Genomic DNA, 6,130 nt, shown 5'->3' on the forward strand with positions numbered 1-6,130 from the left:
GCGTCTCTCTCTCTAGTTCTCCATCGCTCCCTCGCGCGCTCTCTCCCTCCTGCTCGTTCTCTTTCTCTCCCTGTTGCTCGTTCTCTCTCTTTCTCTCTCCCAGTCTCTCTCTGGTGCTCTCTCTCTCCCTGTTGCTCGTTCTTTCTCTCTCAGTCTCTCTCTGGTGCTCTCTGCTGGCTTCGAAAGGCCTGTAACCAACTCAAGAAGTTTCCAGAAATGGAAAAATTCATGAATGGAAGAAGAAATCAGAAATTCGTTAGAATGAAGAAGTTCAGCCCCAAAACATTCCGTCGAACACCTAGCCCTTTATATAGGGCAGCCAATAGAAGGAGGAGGCAAGAGGCGACTCTAACTAACTCCCCTGCCAGCTGGTGTCCGAGGTGGCAGCCGCATCACCGTCATAACTCCCGGAGACGGACGACCACGATTAAACCTGCAATGAGAACAATAACGACCTGGAAATAGAAATCCCCAAATCGGCATTGCCGGAGAAGCCGCCGTCGACGGTGATCCTCCGACGAGCTTGAGCAACCACCATCATTCTCCTCCTTGCTCTAGCTCCTCCATGCGAAGGCATCGTACTCCAATACGGCCTCGCATCTCTAGAAATTTCAACTTTCCAAGAGCTTTGGTGAATACATCTGCCAGTTGATCTTCCGTTCGAACGTAGCATATCTCAATCTTCTTATCTTCAACACACTGACGAATGAAATGATACCTAGTGTCAATGTGCTTGGTTTGGTTGTGGTGGACTGGATTCTTGCTCAAAGTAATGGCTGATTGATTGTCCACTATTAATCTCACAGGCTTTTGCTCCTCGCTCTTCATCTCACTGATCAAACGATTCATCCACACAGCCTGACAAGCGGCTTCAGTTGCTGCGATGTACTCGGCTTCACACGAAGACAAGGCAACAATATGTTGCTTCTGTGACGACCAGCTGACTGCCATTCCACCGAGGAAGAAGATGTGACCAGACGTGCTTTTCCGATCACTAATGTCTCCGGAAAAATCACCATCACTGAACCCCATTAGTTCAGAATTCAAATCTCCCTTCTTGTAGAATAGCCCGAAGTTAACTGTGCCTTTTACATATCTCAGCACCCTCTTGACTCCACTGAAATGTTCTTGAGCAGGATTCTCCATGAATCTGCTTAAGATTCCCACCGCGTAGAGTAAATCGGGTCTTGTGTGTGTCAGATATCGTAGACTCCCGATTAGACTCCTAAACTCTGTGGAATTCACCCTTGTTCTTCCTTCATTGAAGGTGAATTTTTCCCGAGCTTCAAGTGGAGTAGCTACAACATTGCAATCTCCCATCTTAGCTTGCTCTAGAACCCTCTGAGCATAGGCTTCCTGAGATAGAAAAATAAAATTGTCCCTTTGCTTTACTTCGAGTCCCAGATAGGAGCTCAGTGATCCTAGATCACTCATTTCAAACTTGAGCTTCATCTCTGCCTTGAACATGTCTATGCCACCTGAGTTTGACCCTATGACAATTAAATCGTCAACATACACACCCACAATTAAGACCTCGCAACCTGATTTCTTGAGATATAGAGCATGCTCATATTGACTCTTCACGAAGCCAAGTGAGAGTAGGCTCTGATGAAGCTTGAAGTACCAGGCTCTCGGTGCTTGCTTCAAGCCATATAGGGCCTTTTTCAGTCGAAGAACATGGTCTTCTCTGCCTTCCACAGTGAATCCCTCGGGTTGTTTCACATAGATTGTTTCTTCAATTTCACCATTGAGAAAGGCCGATTTGACATCAAGATGATGAATCATCCACCTCTTTAGAGCTGCTAAGGCAATTAGGGCTCTAATTGACTCAAATCGGACCACAGGCGCAAACACTTCTTCATAGTCAACCCCTTTTCTTTGTGAGTAGCCTTTGACCACGAGTCGGGCTTTGTGTCTTATAACTTCTCCTTGTGGATTCTTCTTCAATTTGAAGATCCACTTTAGCCCAATTGGCTTGCAATTTGCCTGTGGAGTCTGTAACTCCCATGTGTGACTTCGGTCAATGGCCATCATTTCATCTCTCATGGCCTGCCTCCATACTTCATCTTGTGCAGCTTCTGCATAGGAGAGAGGTTCTTCACCAGCTAGCATGCATACCTGATCATCCGGGATGATAGGACTAGTCTTTGAGTACAAGTCAGCAATTGACTTGTACCTCGTGCGTTGACTTTCATCAGAATCACTCTGAGGAACTGAATTCACTTCATGTGGAGCAAAGACCTCCACTTCTTCATCAGCACAGTCAAACTCAACTTCCACACTCTACTCAGGCAAAAAATCAGGTAAGCAAGTAAAGGAATTTGAACTTTCACCTTGTGTTGACCAAGTCCACTTCTCTTCTTCTTCGAAGATCACATCTCGACTGATAGTGACCCTGGAGTTAACCGGGTCAAAGCATTGATAGGCCTTCGATCCAAGCTCATAACCAATGAAAATCATGGGTTGACTGCGGTCTTCCAGCTTAGTCAAATGTCATCGAGTATACTTCACATGAACAATTGACCCGAAGGTTCTCATATGGTCAACTGCTGGCTTTCTGCCAGTCCACTTCTTGTATGGTGTTTGATCATGCAGGCTTTTTGTGAAGGTCCGATTAAGTATGTAAATAGCAGTACTTACTGCCTCTCCCCATAGCTCTCTAGGGAGGTCTTTTGCCTTCAGCATGGCTCGGACCATGGACATCACAGTCCTATTCTTCCGCTCCACTACCCCGTTTTGCTGAGGGGAGTAAGGTGCAGTCAATTGCCTCTTTATGCCATGTGAGAGACAATAGCTTGAGAATTCCTCGGATGTGAACTCTCCACCTCTATCTGACCGGAAGGCTTTAATCTTGACTCCTTTCTCTGTCTCTGCCAGAGTCTTGAATCCTTTGAAGGCTTCGAAGGCTTCAGACTTCTGCTTCAACATCTCCACCCACGTTAATAGAGAAAAATCATCAATAATTAAGAGGAAATGCCGGCTTCCCCCTAAGGTGGGTGGTGTAATCGAGCCACAAATATCAGCATAAATCAGCTCCAGTGGCTCGGATGCTCGAAATGAAGAGGTTTGAGGAAATGGAGCTCTGTGCTGCTTGCCTGCAACACAACTTCGGCAGAGTTGACTCGGTACTTTGACCAGTGGAAGTCCTTCAACAAGTTTCTTACTGGACATTTCCTTCAGTGAATGAAAGCTGATATGGCCAAATCGAGTGTGCCACAGCCAATTCTTGGCATCAACTTCAGTGGGGACCATACACTGATCCACCACATTGAATCTCAGAAGGTAGAGCCGGCCCTCTGATCTTTGCACTTCAGCAAACAGTTGACCATCACAGTCGAAAATTGTCAACTTACCTCCAGCCATGGTCATACGACAGCCTTCTTCATCCAGTTGGCCGAGGCTCAGGATATTCGCCGCCAAATCCGGGACAAATAGGACTCGAGGGAGCCGAAGAATTCCCCTGCCTTCTGCTTGATCTCAATGTCACCGCTTCCTTCGATTTGGATCTTCGAATTGTCCCGAATTTGACGAATCCTGATGTTGATTCGTCCAGATTTCTGAAGAAGTTTCGGTGCCCGGACATGTGGTTCGTTGCTCCCGTATCCAAACACCAGAGAGCAGGATCAGAAAGCGCACCCTCCAATCCATGAAGAAGTAAGTCACTCGCCTCTTCAACCAGCGCCATGAGGAGAGAAGATGTCGCCGCCGTCGGAGGGGACTCAGCCACATAGGCCCGATCATCTCTCTCCTTCTTTGTGCCTCGACATTCATATGCAAAATGCCCGTTTTTTGGCAATTATAGCATTGAATCGCCGATTTGTTAAATGTTTTCTTCTCCTTGTCATCATCAGAAGATGGATTGCGTCCTCGACCACGTCCTCAGCCTCTACCTCTGCCGCGGCCGCGATGACGACCTCTTCTGTGCGACGAGGACTCCTCCTCAGATGAGATCTTGGCTTTGCTCATAGCCTTGGACAGTAAGGCCTGCTCCTCTTCACGAGATTCCCGTTCTTTGAGCTGCAGTTCGTGAACGGTGAGCGAGCCGATGACCTCATCAAGACTTATCTTGTCCAAGTCGACATACTGCTCCAGAGAAAGTGTGAGAGCGTCGAATTTTGAAGGCGTTGCCCGTAGAAATCGCCGCACCACATCCTTCTCCTCCATCGCCTCTCCCAAATTTCGCAAATCGGAGACGATGTGCGTGAATTTCATCGCAAAATCCATGACAGAGTCAGTCTTGGCCATACTGAGCATGTCTAAGTCACGCTTCAATCCTTGAATGCGGGACTGAATCACTCGGTCCACGCCAAGATTTCGTTGTCGTAGGATCTCCCAATTCTCTTTCGCCGTCTTCTTCGCATCCAGCATCACCAGCAGGTCTTCCAGCACGGCGCTGATGATCGCGGAAAGTGCTAAGTGTTCCTTCTTCTTCGAGACGTTCTCACTGACAATTGCCTGCCACAAGTCGTGAGAATCTAGGTATACTTCCATGGACATCGACCAGACGCGATAATTCATCTTCGAGAGCTTGAGAGATGGTGCCGGTGCCGCCATCTCTCCGCCATGCTCGCCGGAAGTGCTTGCCTCGTTCATCTTCTACGCCATGTCTTGATCCCGTGGAATCGAGTGGCTCTGATACCACTTGTTGGCTTCAAAAGGCCTGTAACCAACTCAAGAAGTTTCCAGAAACGGAAAAAGTCATGAATGGAAGAAGAAATCAGAAACTCGTTAGAATGAAGAAGTTCAGCCCCAAAACATTCCGTCGAACACCTAGCCCTTCATATAGGGCAGCCAATAGAAGGAGGCAAGAGGCGACTCTAACTAACTCCCCTGCCAGCTGGTGTCCGAGGTGGCAGCCGCATCACCGTCATAACTCCCGGAGACGGACGACCACGATTAAACCTGCAATGAGAACAATAACGACCTGGAAATAGAAATCCCCAAATCAGCATTGCCGGAGAAGCCGCCGTCGACGGTGATCCTCAGACGAGCTTGAGCAACCACCATCACTCTCTCTCCCTGTTGCTCGTTCTCTCTCACATTCTCTCTTTGGTGCTCTCTCTCTCTCTCTCTCCCTGTTGCTCGTTCTCTCTCACATTCTCTCTCTGGTGCTCTATCTCTCTCTCCCTGTTGCTCGTTCTCTCTCACATTCTCTCTCTGGTGCTCTCTCTCTCTCCCCCTGTTGCTCGTTCTCTCTCACATTCTCTCTGGTGCTCTCTCTCTCTCTCCCTGTTGCTCGTTCTCTCTCACATTCTCTCTTTTGTGCTCTCTCTCTCTCCCTGTTGCTCGTTCTCTCTCACATCCTCTCTCTAGTGCTCTCTCTCTCCCTGTTGCTCGTTCTCTCTCACATTATCTCTCTGGTGCTCTCTCTCTCTCTCCCTGTTGCTCGTTCTCTCTCACATTCTCTCTCTGGTGCTCTCTCTCTCTCTCTCTCTCTCTCTCTCTCTCTCTCTCTCTCTCTCTCTCTCTCGCTCTCTCTCTCTCTCTCTCTCTCTCTCTCTCTCTCTCTCTCTCTCTCTCTCTCTCTCTCTCTCGGTCTCTCGCTGTAGGGCACAAATGCTCATTGAAGCGTACTTGGAAGCCAAAAACTGCAGATGTTGGTGAGGATGAACACCAAGCTGATACGAGGATAAACACGGAGACTTACTCTCTCCTCCTTGTCACTGTCAAGAGAACACCAACTCTAGAAGAGAGATAGAGGAAGACAGAAATAGACTTCTAGTTCAAAAGAACTTTCAAGAAACTCTAGAAATCGAGGCCCTTTATAGGCATAGCCCATGGCCTAACTGGTACCCTAAAATTAGGCACCCTCCTAGAAAGGAGGCACTATCTTATTTTCTAGGATGTGCCAAGTTAACCCCCACAATCTTAAAATATAGGGCTGGGGTGTTTTACAGTCAACACAAACTCTCTCTCTCTTTCTCTCATATGCTCATTATCTCTCTCTCTCTCTCTCTTTCATGCTCATTATCTATCTATCTCTCTCTCTCTCTTTCATGCTCATTATCTCTCTCTCTGTCTCTCTTTCATGCTCATTATCTATATCTCTCTCTCTCTCTCTCGCTCCCTCTCTCATTTTCTCTATCTCTCACGTTCATCCTTCTCTCTCTGTGTCGTCATATGCTCTCCC

The sequence above is a fragment of the Wolffia australiana genome, chromosome 20, assembly GCF_029677425.1.
Source record: "Wolffia australiana isolate 7733 chromosome 20, ASM2967742v1".
NCBI classification, from domain to species: domain Eukaryota; kingdom Viridiplantae; phylum Streptophyta; class Magnoliopsida; order Alismatales; family Araceae; genus Wolffia; species Wolffia australiana.